This window comes from Columba livia, chromosome 5 (genome assembly GCF_036013475.1).
Source record: "Columba livia isolate bColLiv1 breed racing homer chromosome 5, bColLiv1.pat.W.v2, whole genome shotgun sequence".
In the NCBI taxonomy this organism is placed as follows: Eukaryota; Metazoa; Chordata; class Aves; order Columbiformes; family Columbidae; genus Columba; species Columba livia.
This window is the reverse complement of record NC_088606.1, coordinates 36,098,702-36,118,115: the sequence shown is the minus strand read 5'-3', so window position 1 is coordinate 36,118,115 and position 19,414 is coordinate 36,098,702. Positions and strand designations below refer to the sequence as shown.

At 39.4% G+C, this 19,414-nt stretch overlaps 1 protein-coding gene across 4 annotated transcripts in view; it reads right to left on the bottom strand.

The window, feature by feature from the left end:
- Positions 1–15,223, bottom strand: part of PALS1 (protein associated with LIN7 1, MAGUK p55 family member) — a 58,697-nt gene extending 43,474 nt beyond the window's left edge. Inside the window, exon 1 of one of the 4 annotated variants that reach the window (XM_065064349.1) lies at positions 15,078–15,223. The gene's annotated coding sequence lies outside the window, so the exon portion shown is untranslated. Of the gene's footprint in view, positions 1–1,732; positions 1,859–15,077 lie in introns of those variants that run through there. The other 3 variants (XM_065064350.1, XM_065064351.1, XM_065064352.1) reach the window with 3 other exon arrangements.
- Positions 15,224–19,414: the final 4,191 nt, after the last annotated feature.

The following is a 19,414-nucleotide window of genomic DNA, read 5'->3' as shown; positions in this document are numbered from 1 at the left end:
GTATCACAAATACTAGCATTCACTATCAATGATGCAGTCAGGACAGCTTGAAATATTCTTAGCACTTCTGCCCCCAAACTGGCAGACTTGCCCTGTTGCAAAACCAGGTGTCAAGACTTCAGTTGGTGCTCTAAAGACCATCACCAGAAGCTGCTTACAGCATGAATGCTGGTGAGGATGGATCTTGTTTTTCCCTGAGAAAAGCCAGAGAATAGAATGAAAATGTAGGTGAGGAAAAATAGGAGAATCTAGAACTAAATATGGAGAGAACCTTGTAATTAGAGAAACCAGAGTAATTTTTCATTCACGCAATAATCAAAAGAACAGCAAAGCTAAATTACTCGGAATTCCTTGCTTGTATAAAAAGCAAAATCAACTGTCAAAGGGCAAGGCTAAGATGACAGAACAGACAGCAAGAGCACTAACTGGGTATGGGGCTCAGTGCCAGTATCAGCTTTTCTCTACACCTCGGGAAGCTGCCACTGTCTTTGCAGAAAGTTTTTCAGATCAAAGAGGTCAGCCAGATGGCAACAGTAAAGAGTGAAAGCTGCAGTCCACTGGAAGAGATAAAGTCTGTTTCCTCTGTATGACAGGGGGATGGAAAGAAAGAGTATTTTCTCTGATTCAGGTATAAGAAATGTGATGAAAATTAAACTGAAAAGGTTATAACAATCTAGTTTGGCGCATCTGCCTTGTGAGCAACAAGAAAAAAGCAGCAAATTTTGCTGAGAAAATTCCGAATATCACTGTGAAGCACCAGAGCTGTAACAACAGCACAATGCTCTTATGCCTTCACCACAGTCACTCTAAGAAACACTCATGTTTACAGAAGGGTTTTCAGTTGAGAAGCTTCATCCAGCCCCAAACCATATAGATCTCTAGCATCTGACATGCAGCAAGAACTCTAGTTACTGTAAATCCATGCATTGTCACTGCAAAGCTTGAAAATACTAGGTCCTTCTCTTGCCTAGCAATTTCAAGCGTTGACCAGCTGAAACAAAACTAGTTTTTCTAAACATACTTTTTCAAGATTTCACAGCAGCAAATTCTCACAATGCACTGGAGCAGCACAGCTGAAATACTTCAAGATACAACAACACACACCACCCATGCCTCAACACACACATATATCCATGTCCTAGAACAACAGCCTCTACTCCCTAGCAGTTTTCCCACTTGGGCTTAGGATATGATTCTGCAAGAAGGAGATGACCTTCAGCTTACTTCCTCTTTATTTTTTACTTTCCTCTTCCTTCCCCTTTCCTCTCTCTTCTTTATTACCTTCCTCTTAATTCCCCTTTCCCCACTTATTTTACGCTGGCCTTGGCATCACTGGAGGTCTCTATGAGCCAGCTCAGTGGAATAAACTGGCAAAAAACAAACACAGGAGAGAGATACCGCCCATTCTCAGTAGCAAAAGGCTCTAATGCGAGATCATCTGCACATATAACAGTGGTTGCTTTTTGTCACCAGAATGATTGCAATTTTTGATGAGTTACAGATTTTTTTAAAGCTAAATTGTTACCAATTTATTGTTACCAGTTTATACCTAAAAAAAAAAAAAAACCAACAGACAAAATGTGTACAAGAAAATTCCATGAGCTTGTGCTTTTAAAAGAAAGAACAATAAAGTCCAAAATCAATCCAGAACAGAGCCACGTAATCAGCAACACATGATTCAAAACAGAGAAGTACCCAGAGGTAACAGAGAGAAATTAAGACACCTGCTTACCTTGCATGTCAGATAAAATTCAGGATGGCAGTGAATGTTCACTCTCTGAATTTCAGAAGAAATTTACAAATGTGGATTTAGGAGTAGGATTTTTGAGTTCCACTTACAAATGGGAGCTTTAGGTTCTGGCAAAATATGAGAAAAATTGACTAGAATGCAACCGAATAATGTGACACAATGCAATTCAAAAATGTCACCCCATACAATCCAATTATGTCACCCAGTGCAAATAAGGCTATGATTTAAGCGGTATTTTCTTATGTCTACATGAAATGTTGCAGACTATTTCAAATTATCTGTCATTACTGCCATTTTTTCAAATGTATTACGTCACGTTACAAGGGAAATACTTGATCCTTTCTTCTGAAAATGAAACTCGACTTGTCTTTATTAAGGGAAATCAACCAACATATTTACTGTCTTGGACACCTGCATTTTCATCACGAGTAAAGAGAACAGGACTCTCAACTGATTGTTCCCTCCCTGACGCTCCAGCACATCCCTCAGTGCAGCTCTGCAGGCTCCTGGCCAGCTGGCAGGCTGCTGTTCAGGTACTAACCTTCAATTCTTTTACTCACTAGAAAGTGCAACTGTTATTCCTACAGAGACCATATATTTTATAGACCCATTTAATACGGTCTTTTGGGCAAAGTTGAGTAGACTGAAAATACTATTAATAAATAATTTTAACTGAGAATTGAAATGTGACATTCTAGGCCAGGTTTGGAAGCAGCTTTGGAAATATTTTGGTTTTGTTATAGTACAAAAGTTCAAAAAGTAACAGCAGATGCTGCAGCACTGGATTTTCTATTTGTCAGATGTACAAAAGCAGTGTGCAAAAGTGCTTTAAAGTTCATCTGTGCCTAAAAATCAGAAGAGGGTAGCAGGGATATGATGCAGTATTACTTATCTAAAAAGCCCAACAGGTTGGCCCGACTTCTAACCCAGCAGGTACACTGTGAACAACACTGGTACCTTAGTGCAAAGCAGCTCCTCTGATGATTCTACTAAGGCCTCACAGACAGAGGTTTTTCACTACCAGATCTGCACATTACTTTGTTTTCCACCACCTCTCTGAGCACTGTGATTCTACAAAAAAAACTAAACAAAACCCAAAACAAACAAACAACAACAAAAACCCCAAACAACAGCAACAACAAACCAACAAAAAACAAAAAAACCCACCAAAGTTCCAACATTATGCTTTCTAATTTTGCAGACTGAGAACACAGGTTCTTGCCCTAAGGAAGTATTTAATACTGAGATTTTTCCAGTAGGGGAGGAAAAACAAACAACAAAACAAAATACCAACCAAAAAAACCCCAGAGACTTTTCTTGAAGAAGCCAAGAACACTACAGTGACTATACCATTTTGTTTGGAACCTGAGCATATAAAACAACAATCACTTTTAAAAATAGTGTCAGAAAAATACTGACCCTCTGAACAAGGCTTCAACACCGTTCAAATGCCAGTTACTCAGGGCAATCAACTGCCAAGTCTGGTCACTGGGTTTAATCTCTAGTGTCAAATGAACTGTGTTAGCAAGGCAAATCAAAGCAGGTATAGCTGGTTTTCTGTGAGTCTTAACAGAGTTTTTAAATGTTATCATTACATTTTACCATCAGCTGCTTTGGAAACAGACAAATTTGGGCATGTAGATTATCTACTGTCCCTTATTTCTGTTTTGTCAAACTGGATTATTACAATGCAGTTTAGATCAGGTTATACCTTAAATCCATTTGAAAATCTGAAAATAATCAATGCAGCAGTTATTAGTGGAAACAATAGACTCATCCTGGGAACCCCAGTACTTACAATAATGCATTTGATTTTCCAAGTCAAGTCTACAGTCTTTGCTTTAAAGCTGCAAAGTTTACAACTTCCGAAATCAAAGCAATAATTTTATCCTTCTGACATATCTGTTCACCAGAGACACACTGTTAAGTAAAAAGGTTTCATTCCACTCAATTTAAAGAAGGCATTTGAGAGGAGTTGTAGTTCTCTGATCCCCAGAGAGTGCAAATCATCTCAGCAATGCAAGCAAAGAATTTTGTTCCAGCACTACCAAGGCTACAGTGCCTCCAATAACAAAATTTATTTTCACAAAGCAGAAATAATAGAGCAAAACTAGGAAGCTTTAAGTATCTCACAGATTATCAGACTTCATCCAGCACTTCCAGGAGTTTTGGAACTTGAACCAAAGCTGCACATGCCCTTTTCTTATTGACCAGTTGGTTGGAAGATACTTATCTACCTGGAACATATTTTCAACTTGAAGCCAGCTGACATTTTATATTAGAAAACAATTTGCTCAGATTTATCTAGAGAAGAACATCCAACAGAATCAGCATTCATAACCTTTTTGTCCTCGATGAAGTCTACATTTTTAAAGAAGAGATATATCTATTTACAGATAGTTAGTCACCATTCACACATTAAAAATATGCTAAGTTCCAGAAAAAAAAAAAATCACCTAACAAGTATGGAAATCAGAATCCATTATTTGAGGCCAATGAGATTTATTAATATATTTGCGCTTCACTAACTCATATCATTCTAAGTATGTACCTACATTCTTTTAAGACCAGTTTTGGAATTCTGAATATAAACAAGAACTTGAAGTTCCAGCATGCTAAACCCATAAACATACTTTTAATGCTTTATTATTCCTCTAAACTTTAAGAACTCATTCAAATAGCTTCCATGCATAGTATTTCAGTCTTTCTTTGGTGCTGTATACCCTCTGATCATCTATATTGAATTGATGCAGTGCATTTCTGGATGGTTCTACACTGCAAGTCTGGAAACAAAAGCCAGTGCAAATTTTACCCGCTAAATTAAGTTTTTCAGCTATATACCTCTAAGAATATACTAATATAATGATATATGAATCCTTGAAACCTGCAATGGTGTAACTGTCTGCAATAATATGCTTGTTTATGGATTTCTCAAAGTACCATTTGGAAATTAGACATGGAATTTGTTGCAAAGAGATCATAAGGCACATTATTATTTATCCTTGTGTTACTTTTTCAAATAAAGAAGAAAATAAGGCTGCATAAGAGGCTGAGCGGAAGGAACAGGAAGCTTAAATTAAATATGTTTATAGAGAAGCTCTAGCAAATCTTGTTGCAGCAGATTAAGTTACTATCCTCAGCTGTAGACTATGCTCTCATCAGAAGTCACTGATGCCAAAAGCAGAGTTGGCAGAAGGGAACATGTGCTGACACCTCAGCCACTTCAGCGCTAAGCGCATCTTACTGCGGGTCAGATCTTACACTATGAACTGAAATGCCTGAGGAGCAAGCACTTCTGCTAATTCTGCAAATCATGATCTATAACACAAAAGCTCAGCAGGCAAAGGTAAAAAACTGACATCACCAAATCTGGCAAGGGTTCCCAGAGCTATAGCTGCAATCTTAATTTCTTGTAAAGTAGCCATAATCAGATGTGTCACTTGTCAAAAAATCCATTCAAGAATAAAAAAACACACTCTTGTCAAAAAGTGTCAGAAGTACAATGTGAACTGTTAAGCAAATAATAATTAAGTTTAACAGGCACTGATTAGTCATGTTATGTACCTTAAAGGTTGAATACTCAATTTCAAATTAGCTTTAAGAAATAAATAACTGAGGTTTTGCACGGAATTTTAATTATCACATAACGTCCCAACTACAGAAGTTAAAAGGAGCACTAACACACGTAATACCAAAAGAACAGCATTAAATATCTTTCTAAGATTTGACAAGAGTGTTCGCTTAAGAGGGAACACAAACTATCATACATTTACTACCCAGCCACTTAGGTATATAGCTGCATTCATTAAATATTTGTATAGAAAAGACTTTAAAAATACTGACAGAAGGAGAAACTGTATGAAGTTCTCACCAACATAAGTCAGAAATTGGCTTAGAGGACAAGGTACAAATAAATTCAAGTTTGCAAATGAAGCTGTCAAATTTAAAAAATATGCAAATATTTAATACTTTACTACTACAGAAGTGGTATTTCAGATTTTATACAGATTTATACCTATTAAGTAAAATTCTTGAAATAACACTAATTCATATAAGGTTTATAAACTAAGAACCATCACTGCTCAGCCATGGAAACCACACTCAAGGCTTCAAAAAGAGCTTAGGCATAATAAGCAAGCCTAACTGTTCACTTCTGCAGATTGTCCCCTCCCACCCATCTTTAAGTGAGGTTTTTAGCTTCTAAAGATTCCTTTGCTTTTCAAAACAAATACATAACACAAATTTTAAGTTCAGCATCATGCAAATGCCTTTCTAACAGAAAGCCTCACCCAGCTTTGCTCATTGTCCGCTGATAAAAACTGAGCCATCAACACAGAATTCCAAGTGAGATATTGATATGATATTTTGTAGAGAGGAGTTCACAGTTACTGTATTACTATATTGTTGTTATATTATTTGGCTAATCCATTGCTGAGATTCTCCAGCTGTTCAGTTCCCCCTTTTTTAAAAACGAACAAACCAACCTCCAAAAAAACAGCTGTTACATGCTTGCAGCCTAGTATATCTGGTTGAGATAATCTGCCACATTTTTACAGAACAAATTTCAGTAAGGTGATAAACATGGTTTCTGGCTGCTTAGGGCAGCAACACAGGAATGCCCTACTGAGTCAGACCAATGGTCTATCAAACCCAGAACTTCTGGCCTGACAGTGGCAACTAGACATGCTCTTTAGGGATAACTTCTGCATCTAGAAGTTCAATTGTTAAAGGACATCAGCTGGTACACCCCTAACTACTCAATTATGAACCACTGAATCCATCTGTCAATGAATCTGCTGAATATGCTGGGAATCTGCATAAACTTTTTTTTGAAAATGCTGATATTGGTTGCATCCACAAACTCCTATGGCAATAAATGTCAGTAGATCACCAGCCAGTATGCGAAGTACCAGCTTCCTCTATGTTTCAAACTTACCACTTTAATAAACTGCATCCTGTATTTGTAAGATCCATAGTCTCCATGGCTTCTTTCCTAGAATTTCCTTCATGCCTCCTTGCAACTAAAGAGTTCCAGTCTTTCTAGTCTCTTCTTGTAAGGCTTGATTGTTTTTATTGCCTTTTTTTTTTTTTTTTTTTTTTTAAGTTCTCCTAGCTACTCCCTTTAAATGCAAACACCTGAAATGTACACAAGAGTGAAGACAGCATCGCTGCAATATGATGTCCTTCTGTCATCTTAATGCCTTGCCTAACACATTTAGCATTTTGCTGGCTTTCTGTCTGCCATTCACACTACAAAAAAAAAACAGAGCAAACTGATACTACGGTTAAAAATAACTTACTCAACAGTTCTACAGAAATGAGGAGCCTGGTCCAACTTCATTACACTTCACAGACTTCTACATCATCCCACCACACACTTGTTAAAAATTATTTCTTGAGCTCCTGGCACTGAACTACTCTGTTTTGCATAATAGCAATCATTATGTCCAACAGAAAGCAATATACCTGCTTAACTTCACTCTTATTATGGGAAAAAATCCCACTGAAATAGAAGGGGTATCTTTGAATATATCAAAGCTGTAATGAGAGGTAAGGGAACACAAGCACCAGAAGATCTAAAGGAGAACCAGGACAGCACTTTAAAATGAAAGAAATGCTAAGTATAGGTACTGTTTTACAAGCCAATTCAACCTTAAGACACAAGGCAATAATACAGAATCATATAATCGTTTAGGTTGGAAAAGACCTTTAGGATTGTCAAGTCTAACCATGTACCTAACACTTCCACGTTCACTACTAAACCACTAAGTGCCACATCTACACGTCTAATTTTAAACACCTCCAGGGATGGCATCTCTACCACTTCCCTGGGCAGCCTGTTCCAATGCCTCACAACCCTTTCCTGAAGAAATTTTCCTAATATCCAATCTAAACCTCCCCTTGTGCAACTTGAGGTCATTTCCTCTCATTCTGTCACTTGTTACTTGGGAGAAGAAACCACTCTCCATGCTACAGCCTCTTTTCAGGTAGTTATAGACAGCGATAAGGTCTCCCCTCAGCCTCTTTTTCTACAGGCTAAACAGCCCCAGTTTCCTCAGTTGACAAAAAATGGGAAAGAGAAAGTAAAAGGTCTCAAGACTTATTCAAGAGAATAGGAATAGTGTGACCCAACACACAGAACCGTTGTTTCCTTCCCAGTATTGCCCATCTTGCCTATTTAGACACTCAACTCTGAGAAAGACTCATGTTTGAAGGTCTGAAGAAGGAAAGAATGCAAGATAATGAGCAACAGAAAAGTTGCCAAAAAAAAAATCAGGGGCAAAAATGTAAGAAGCCCATAGTAAACCAGGAAAGATCAAAGGCAAAACAATATTTAATGGCTATTCAAAACCTATCATATTACTTCCTCCTAGCAGCAATAAGCTTACTAGTTTAAACAAGACACTGATATGAAAAAAGAAACAGTTTAACCTAAAAATTATTTCATAAACCATATCCCCAAACAATTCTTAACTGCTGCTTCAAAACATCATATCATTAGATAGAGTTCTCTTTTTCAGTCAAGAAGAAACAGTTCTTTGCTGCACTTCTGACCTCTCCTTACTTGAAAATTGGCAGAAGCTTAAAGAAAGTAATGACCTACAAAGTATGTCAAAATAACCATTCTTGAATAGCTTTTTGCCTGTTCTGTTATCTTAGAACAAGCCTCAGGATTTTTTTCTTTTGTGAGGAAGGACAAGAGACATTTACTTCTTGGATTCCTAGTTTTCCCCGAGATAATCTTTCAGTCCTTCATCTTTTCATCTCACCTGATGAGTCAATGAAGAGGAAACTGAAGTAGGCTAAAAAGTAGTTTCTTCCTCCTTCCACTGAAGTCGAGTAACTTGCCTCTTCAGAGTTTCAGATAGCTAGCTCTCATCATATCAGCTTGAAGCAAAACACTTTGTCAGGAAGTGATTGATCACAATAGTTAAAGTCTTGAGAGAAGATCACAACACTAGATGAATATTTTACCAAGAGGTAAGAATTAAAGAATTAAATTGATAACTCAGTAGAAAAAGTCTACAAATCTAACAAGAACTTAGGCCTAAACAGATTTTTGGTGCTGTTTATACTCTTAAGAAGATCGAGATGTGAAACATTATTCCACTGGTCAAAACCAATACTTCTGGACTCATAAGTCATTAGTCAGCCAGCCCAGCAAGAAAATGCTGAGCTGATCAGCTTTTACCTCACTTTACTCTAAGACACTGTGCTAATTCCTCCCTGTAAGTAATTAGGTTACTAATTTAGAACACATCTTGATTACTGGGAAAAAAAATAAATGGTTAAGAGCTTGCACAATGTTGGTTTTAATTATCCTACAACAACAATAACCACGTTTAAATACATACATTCAGTTCCATTTCAACTCACTTTCTTTCCTGCATTTGAGAACTTCTAGTACCATTGAAACTAAATTTAAATGTCACCACATAGTGGCACTAAGCAATTCCATCAACACTTGATCCTTACAGGAACTGATTCTGCAGGAAGCACATAATGTCCACTAATGCTGTATTCTCCCACTAACAGAGGACTAAGTTTGTCTGCTGACATCATATACTCTTTCAGACACTGGGAAGAAGAGATTTGCTCTTCGAAAACAAGGATATATACGTGCAAGAAATACAGTCTACATAATACAAACTAATACAACCCCAACCCTCATCTCTTTGAAATCTCTGGACAGTTACCCAAAAGCATGAGCTTTGCCTTCTGATGAGAGAACATTTAGCAAATAGGACATACCACAGTCATTAGCATCACATTCTCTGAGCCAGTACAAGACATGCAGTTAATTTCTATGGCACACAATGCAATTATCTGTAACAGTTTTCTACAAAAATAATTTTAATTTTCTTAGCCAAGGTGCACTGCATTAATCCATGATTAACCTATCTCAAGTTTCTTTAATAGTAGCTGACAAGTCAATGGCAATTTGAAGAAGCAAGACAAACAAGGGTGACCACAAGTTCTCAACCACAACACTGCAGGGACACTGCATGATCTGATAATTAAGGTCACTTAGATTTATGCACAAAAGTATCACATTCTAAATAAATAGTTATCATTATATCTGCTGTGCTGAAAAGAATTTAACTCAGTACGACAACCACCATGCAGAAAAACATCCTTCCCTCCCTAGATTTCTCCTCTGCTACACTGAAGACCAGCTTCTAAGTGATTAATAGAGAAGGCATACCAAAGCATACCACCTTCATTGACCTTAATTGTGAAGATCACCCCAATGAAAAGAACACTTGGGTTTATGTTTGAACATTCAGATGAGAGCTGACTCTGCCACCCAAACTGAGATCAAAATTTGGCTCCAGGAAAATGGACAGGTGATGCAAAACATCAGAAGTCATTTCTTTGAAGAGTGTTTTTACCAAGGCATCATACCAGTTATATTTCATATGCCTTCAGCCTTGAACAATGTGAACTTTAAGTTTAATTACCTCTTTCTATACACCTCATTAAACTCAAGTCACTTTTATGCTGTCACACTGCTAATAACAGCTCACATATATATCACCACCAGTCTTTATAATATACTGTGGAAATGAGAAGTGCCTCTTTTAAGGACTAATATACACTGTCCTCCTTTGATTACAGACATTTGTGCTCACTGTGCTCATAACTCCAGTCAACGCTACTGGTCCCTAACTGAATACTTCTTTTCCAGCCTCTCCTTCCTGACTGTTAAAACATACACTTATCCTTGGAAACAGACTTGGAATGCATACAGTCACCTCCCAGTGCCACTGCCAGGTCAAAGAGCAGCTGCTGAGGTTGCACTGGCACTTCATGGTTGTCAAAGGTTTTTAGTTTTGCTGAACTCAATTTTCTAGGGAGCTTGAAGGTACCACTGAACAACTTCACACTATGAAAATAAGACAATTCACACTGCTTATGTAACCATACACAAGTACATGCTTTAGATGCTAACATACTGACTATTTCCACACTTGAGTACTCCTAATACCTTCCGTAAAGGACCACTTAACTGTTCTATGACTTTTAATATATTCTTAGCAGAAACAGGTCCTGGTTCTAAAACAGTCCCCCACCCCACTCACCCCTTGGGAAAAAAAAAAATATTTTAGAGTCTTCTGAATCATCTGTTATGGCAATTAACTAAGTATGACATTCCAACAGTTTCCCCAGAAGATGAATAATGATACAAGACAAGAAGGAAACTTATGGTTTGGTTTGTCTTATTTTTCTTAAGAATTATATTTTTCTAGAATTTCTGTCTATTATATATTATATAATTTTGTTACATCTTTGCAAGAGACGAGGAGTTTATTTTCTGTGCTAAAGTATAGTGAATTGAGATAGTAAAGTTTATGATTAACAACCATGAACTGCACTGCCACATATATCAACTGTCAAGCCTTTTCTCTAATGCTAGGGAAGAAATTTTAAAAAATGAAATACTAGGGGCAAAATCAAATATTAAAAATATTAATATAAAATCACATAAACTATTTCTTACTCATTTTTCTTTATAATACTGTCATCGCCAACCTGAATAGATACATGATCCAATCACTTAAGGAAACACAAGGCACTGAGGTGATCTTTATATAACAGATAACAATTAAGTATGTGGAAACAATTACATTTTTGTATCTAATTATTTGGCATCTTATAAGAAAGCAGAATTAGATCCACAAGATACTCTAAACGTCATGCCACCTACCAAACTTCACAGTCCACAGATAAACAACCAAACTCTGCTCTGCAATGAAAAGGACACATTACAGATGCTGTTCAAATGTGTACTACTCAATATGAGTATGAACTGGCCAAGCCAAGGATAAACATAAAGATCAGAGGTTTAAGTCTCCAAGAGTTCACACCATGCTAGGAAAAAGAAAAAAAAAAAAATGCCCTTTCATCTACTCTTCAACACTTGGTTTGCAACAAGGATACCTAGGTTTAAATCAGCAATTTGTACTTCATCATGCCTCTTGCCAGCCAGTCCCTGGCCTACATTCCCCATTCACTTACTTCCCAAGTGAATGTTACTCCTCAAGAACGAAACTGGCTGGTTCCTGGAAGCATGTCACACCCTAACACCCAGTGGCCTAGCAGGTAAGACATTTGTTTTGGGAACTGACAGAGGGGGTTTTCAAGTTTCCCCAAAAAGCAAAGGGATTTAAAGAAAAATATCGACATACTCCACAGGTATTCAAACCATTTACCTATCTGTTAGGAAATGCATAATCGCATCCTTTTTCTGATAAAAAGCATGCAAAATTAGGCCTTTCTGTGCTTCCTGATTCACAGAATAATAGAAGCATTCCTTCTGCAATTGTGCATTACTAATGGTACCTCTGTTTGTTTTCTAATTTAACTGATGCAAGCTTTGAGAGTTACAGCATTTTTTTTCTTCCCACACAGCTATTTATTAGTATGCAATTAGACACCCTTGCAGTATAAAATAAGTCTTCACTAATAGACATTACATGGTTTATCACCTCTGGTTAAAAAAAACAAACCCCAAAACTTATTTTAAAACACCCTTGTATGCACACTACTTATTTAGTTATAATTTCCTCTCTTTGCTTAGAGTTCTGCTTCATACTTTAGTCTCCACTAAAAACATTTTGTCATATAGGTGTATTGGGAGTGCAGGAGGGAAGATGTGTACATAAAACACTTTTGTCAGAACAGTTGTATAATTATTTACTTTGAAACTTTTTTCAGTACTACAAAAATCATTTTGCTAGCATACCTGATTTTAAATCACAGTATAAACTGTTTCCACTGTGTTTTCTATCAGATGTAGCAGCAGCAAACCCTTTCAAATATACAAATGCCTCTCTTTGCCCACTAATAAAAGGAAAACAATACAGCAGTATTTAATAAATATTTACAAGAAGTCTTGAGGTTTTCTTACGATTGACCAAGCAGTAATTAGCATTTTGAACACTGTAATGTCAAGCCTTTCTGAAACACCACCTGTCACATTAAGAAAGTATTTAAAAATAAAAGCCAGTTGCTAGAACATTTAAGAATTTTAAACAAGACATACAAATACAAATAAAAATCCTGTTATCTAAGAAGCAGCAAACTGTTTGAAAACTTAGCCTTCAGCATTCTAAAAGCCTCACACTGTAAGAGGAATGCACTTAATGCAAACTGGAAAAAAAAAATGGTAGCTGAAACAGGTAGTTACACCTGTGAGCACCTGATGTTAAGATCCTGTCCTTGAGGAAACATCGTAACAGAATTTGCATTTAAAAATGCTGCAAGATTTTTAAAAGCTTGTAACTTCAACTACAGCAATAGATATTAATTTAAAAGCAGCAAATAGAAGCATTATGTAATACAGTTATTTACATGGGAAAATACATATGCACGCATGTGAACTTCAGACTACATTAAGATTTATGTACTCATAACCCTCGTCACGACTGCTAACCTCTACATTGTATTTCTCCTACTTCTATATCAGATATTGCTATGGTAATGACAGATGTGAACACCCCTCAACGGCCTAACTCCTGTAGATTCCCAAGGAAGCTAAATCAATCTAGTGAAGAAATACTTTGATTTACATTTCTAAGTCAGTTCAGATCTTTTGAAAGGAAATTTAACAAAAAGGTAATTAAAACTACCATGCTTACTATCACCCAATTCTATATGCAATAATTACTGTCCACTGGTATTCCATACATTGCAAGGTGACATAACACAATGAAGGATGTAAAATATAAAAGAACTACTTTGAAAACAGCTAAGTATCATGTATTATAACTGAAATCTGTATTACTTTATTAACAATAATGCTAATTAAATTTAACATTCTAGTACACCAATTCTCAAAGTGCGGCAGTAGAAATATTTGATGCCTTGTTAAACCATCTACGATACTAACCATCAGTTAAACTCTTAATGAGTGAAATACTGACTTTTTTTTTTAAATCAGAGCATGTCGGACAACAGTTCATATGTGTATAAAACAGTCAGACTTTAAAGTGTTGGACATTTATATTTGTAATAACAGCTGTAAAATAACTGCAAGAAAAAAAAATAGATGTACTGTTTGTGAAAATTCAGAGGACAGCTTAAAACCAAATGACTGCAGGCTCAGATGCCTAATTAAAGACTATTCAAAGGTATCAGATTTTTGACAAGCTCAGGAGAAACACCTCAATCCTCCAAAACCACAGACAAGTCCCTTTAAGGCATATGAAGCTGTGCACCGAATCAGCACACAGGTAAAAAAAGACCACCACCAGTCACTTCTTAGAAGTTTGATTGCAGCCATCAACATAACATCACTTATGTAGAAGGCAAGTATTTTGTTCTAGTAAGTGAACTATGGAGCTTGCCCAAATAACTCCGTTGTCGAGGCTTCAAGAACTACTTTTTAAAAGAAAAAAGGCTCACGGCACCAGCTGACATTTACCCCTTTAACATTCCTAGTTATTTTTCTGGGATCTGTCCCACGTGAGACATCTAAGAATATTATTTTAGACATGTATTTTAAAATACAAATGTTTTTCAAAAAAGTTAAATACAAGTTCATTTAATTTTCTTGCGCCGTCTGTCTTAGGAAGCTCAGCGTTCTTTGTTGCTTGCCTGTGTCTCTACCACAATGCAGCCTCAGTCCCGTACGGAGGAAACTACCACCACAAGAACGTTATCAGTACAGGCTTTCTGAAAACGAAGTAGTTCTGAGCCAATACGTGCTGAACTCCAGTGCTGTCCACTATAAAATACACGGGAAGTCGCTCTAGCCAACGTACTTCACCTTAACCCTTCAGAGAAACGGCCAGAACATCGGAAGCGCAGAGGGGGAAGCCTTAAGTTTGCCCCCTCGTTAAAACACAAGCACAGAGACCGCTACAACTGCTCGGAGACAGCGCTGAGCCACGTACGGGAGGGTTTCCTTACAACTTGTGGGCCTGAGCTCGCAGCGCCGGCCCGGGAGGAGCCCCCGAGGTGGGGCAGCCGCAGCAGCCGCTCGCAGGAGGGCGGCTGCCCGCCCCCCACGCTCCCGGAGCGGCGCCAGCTCCGGGCGCCCCGCGGCGCAGTCACCTGCAGCCGCAGCGGCCGGGGCCACCCCTCCCGGCCGGGGCACCGCTCGGGCCGTCGCTCGGCGGGACGCGGAGACCGACGTCGTCCCCCGAGAGCTGCCAAGCTTGGCTCGGGCCCCGCCGCCCCGCTCGGCCCCGGCCCGGCCGGACTCCCAGGCCTGTGCGGGAGCCGCGGCCGCGAGGGAGGCTTCTCGGTCAGCCGAGGCTGGCGGCTCCGCGGCGGGACCTGTTGCTCGCACGCCGCGCGCGGGAACGGGAACCGCACTCACCGTCCTTCCCTCGCCGCTGCTGACACGCTCCGGCCCAACCACCGGCTGGAAGTCACGGCTGTCCGCACCCCGCAGCGTCTCCCCGCCGAGCCCGCGGAGCCACCCGGCCACAGCCCCCGCTGAGCTGCGCAGCCGCCGCCAAGCCCGGCCCGGCCCTGCCCCCTCGCCCGCTCCCAGCACCGGCCCTCAGGCCCCGCCCCGCCCCTCCCGGCCGGGCCGCGCAGGCGCAAAGCCGCCCCCACAGCCGCTGCCGGGGCCGCGCCGGCCGCCCGACCCGCGAGGGAGGTGAGCTGAGCTGGGCGCGCGCCCCCTGCCGGGCAGGGCGGAGCTGCCCCCAGCGGCCGGACTGGGAGCGCGTCCCATCAGCGCTGGGTGGGAGGCTGCGGGGGACACGGGGGACGTGGTGCTGCTTCTGTGGCTCTGTCCTCCCGCAACCATGTCCTGTGTCTCTACCACAGCTGTCTCTGCATCCCGGAGAGGCACCTTCATGGGAGCCCCGGTGCCCTGAAGGGAGCAGGGTCGCCTGTCCAGGCTGCGGCCTGACCCTTCCTCTTCTCTCACCTCCTTCTGCGCTCTCTTGCCCACTCTTCTGCTGTGGCTGCCATCTGCCCTGGGCGCTCTGAGCTTCTGGAGCCCCTTTCTCCTCCACCCTACTCACCATCTCCTGATTCTCCTTGTGGCAACCCAAGCTCGAACGGCTCAGCCAGGCTGGGGCCTGTTGTGGGAGGAAATAAACATCTGAGAGTTTACCTTTGGGAGAGCAGAGGGACGCTGAGGCACAGAAGGTGCCTCGAACACAGTGTCTGGAAGAACGAAGGAAATGGGGCATTAAAAGTTTTAACAGGTTGGTTGTATTTGTCATTGTGTTTCACAGAACCAGGGAAACATATCTTCAGCACTTCAGTTTAGTTTGACCTAAAAACTGCATTCCCATCCCTGTATTTTCAGGCTAGTTTGCCTGGGTCGTTGCCTGAAGCATTAAAAGAATGTTTCACATAATGACACCAAAAAGAAAGATTTCCTTACTTCACTAAAAAGCCCTAAAGAAATACCTGCCTTAGTCCATGTCTCCTTGTTTCAGCTGAGCCATTTATAAATGTGTGTCATTTAACTCTGTATCATTCTCCATAGTGAAATCCAGATACAGACTTTCAGCTTCCTATAATTTTACCCTATACCATATTTTCTTTGGATCCCTTCTAAGCATAGACAGACATTCCAGTTTTATAAGTCCCCAAACCAGATCCCATGGTTTTAATTTCTTACTGTGTGAAAAGGCCAGCTGACCTGACACTAATGGACATCCCGCCCAGCTACCTGCAGAGAAAACTCTGAAAGCTTTCTACCTTTTCACATGGTGGCTCAAACTCCCTGGGATGTATTTTTGTTTGCTGTTTCCAGGGCAGTAAAATACTGTATAACTGCAGTTAACCAGCTGTATCTGTTTGGACCATGAACAAGGGTCTTTATATCAGGTGAGCAAATCTGCAGCACTGCAAGAAATACAAATGTTGGCAGACTGCAGAATTGTTTATTTCAGAAATAAAAATTGAGGGAAACAGGACACTAGTTAAGGTTAGTTTGTGTCTGAGCAGCATCAAGTGTGGTTCTTTTCACCTTCACATGAAAATCATGAAAGTTCACATGAACCTTTTTTTCCTAACGGCTTTGACAAAGGACCTGAGAACCAGAAAGAACTTTTTCAAAATATGATGCTTGCTTAGAAGATATAATGGCTGCAAAAAGTAGCTAGGTTCAGCAGCTGTGTTCACTGTTGTCATCCTCATCCAAACTGATCACTGTTTTTTCTATATTCGAGGTTGGGATGAACAGTCAAAAAACCCCACAAATTCTCATTACAGTTTCCTTCAACTGACAGCATTTTTCCTTCCTCTCACAGAAAATCTCATTGCCTCCAGTTTGCATAATGGCTGGTAGCCAGTTTTTAAACCAGGTTAAGGGAATTTTTTCAATATGTTGTGCGATTTGTTGTAGAGCAGAGAAGAATTTACACCAGCTCTAGAGTTTCTGTTTCCTTCTTTTACTCTTTTGTGCCTGTAGCTGAAGTTTTAATCTTTTGCCAGAAGGGGTTACTAGACCAGGTTAAGACTGAGCTTGGGATATCTCTTGGATATATCTGCTTAAAGATCTGTTGTTTCTTTGGTAACCAATCTCCTCCCTCTGGCTTTCACAAACCTTTATATTAGCCCCTGCCCAGCTGGCAAATCCATTCATAAGATGCTTGAATGAGGCGTGCTTGGCTAATTCTGTCCAACAGATTAAAATATTCTGCCAGGCCAAGAAGTTGTCATACCTGAAAACATTTCACAATAGGGCACAGGACCAGCAGCATTATTTGTAAAGACCCAGATAACCTTTATTTTTTAAATCATTGTGTTAGGAATTTAAATGGACAGATCTGATTGTTCATTTTACCTTGTGGGTGGTGTTTGTTGGTATGCTGGGAAAAGAATTGCCGTAAAAACCAAACGTTTTAGCTTGAATTTAACAAAACATGCAGATTAAAAAGAGCAGATGTAGAGAAAGAAGGTGAATGGGAGAATGAGGAAGGACAATGAAAGATGACTGGGAAGATCTAAGCTTTTAGTCTTCCTTTGTTTTGTCTTAGCTGATTAATCTTTCATATGAGGATCTGCTAAAACAGCTTTTAAAGGAAATGAGCAAATTACTTACCAAAGTACTATAAACCGTGTTGTTCCATCTCCAGAGTTTTCAATGACTATCTTAAAGCAGAAAGGAACTGAAAAGAAGTATCCGAGTTACACCTTTTGAGAGCCTGGATCTTAGAACATTTGCATTTTAGACATGATTTTACTATCAGGGATTTTGGGAACATTAAAGCATGCTCACAGCTACAGAACCAACTTAGGCAACTTAATTTATTATTGAAGAACCTTTTCAAGGTTGATGCATTAATTCCACGGACAAATGTTTTTTAACAAAGAAAATGTTAGTCTTGGATGAACTGAATTTGACATGAATTAGTATCAGTGTTTGCCAGCAAGGTGCTGATATAACTGTTGATAAATCTAAATCTGGCTGATTGCAATCAATGGAAAAATGAAAAATATTTCTGTCTCAAGCATCAGTAAAATGTTTTCTTTGAAACCGTTGCCCTCTGGAGGGGGAATGAAAAATCGCAGAAGGATTAGGTAAAAATTCCCTTTTATGTCACTGTGTAACTGAGTTTATGCTCTACAGTCCAGGAGTGGTTCTGCAGGTGGGTGTAAAAAAGGAATGCCCTGTCAGAAGAACTACAGTGGCCACAGTGCTTATGACAGTGAAGGCTGCAGAAGTAATCCCCATCTGTCTGCCTCATTACCCTACTCCCCTCTGTCTCTAAACTCTTTATCTCTAAACTCACTGATTCTTCAACAGATGTACTTTCTTTTACAAATTCATCTTGGATCCCTTCCAAGCTGGTGTCATCCCTCTCTATTTGCCAAAATATTTTTTTTTTTTATTCAATCCCTAAAAAATTATCACAGTATCACACAGTATCACAGTATGTTTGGGATTGGAAGGGACCTCAAAAGATCATCTAGTCCAATCCCCCTGCTGGAGCAGGAACAGTTTTCTGCTTGATGTCAGAGTCTGTATTCCATCTTCTTTCTTGATCTTTCTGCTGGTTGGGGTTTTTGTTGTTGTTGGTTTTGTTTGTTTTCTGCTGTGGCTTGGTTGGTTGGTTGGTTGGTTGTTTTTTTAACCCATCTTTGTTTCTTTTTCTTTTTTTTTTTTTTTTTTTTTTTTAATTATCTTGATTACCCTTACCTTGATCTTTTATTCTTACAAGGTTTTGGGAAATTGTGTTCTCCTTTTTATCTTGCTCTTTCATGTCTGGCATCTATTTAAATAGTCTCTTTTCCTCCCGTCTCTAAGAACTTCACAGGGATTTTTCCCTTGCCCTTTAGATACTGATAGCTTATATCCTGGAGAATCACATTTAAATGTCACCTTTAACTGAATATGAATGAAAGCCAACTCCTTCCTGCTCAGACTTTACTTCTATATTCTCCCTGTGTTGCAGGGGAAATAACAGTATCTCACACTGACTGGTCTTTCCAGTTTGATTTCTAGAAATCTGATGTCTCCTGACTACAAATCTGGTGACTGTTTTAATCCTAAGTAGGACACGTGCACCAGCCATGTGAAAGAATGTGACAGCAGCACTAGTCTACGTGCAGGGCTAGCTGTGTTCCGTATCTAGTGTTTCAAAGAAGAGTACAAAATACAAAAGTCCAGAAGCTAAGTTGTGCATTAAGCAAGAAGAAAAATTCTCTCCTGGCTCCACAATCCATCAACAGAGAAACCCTGAA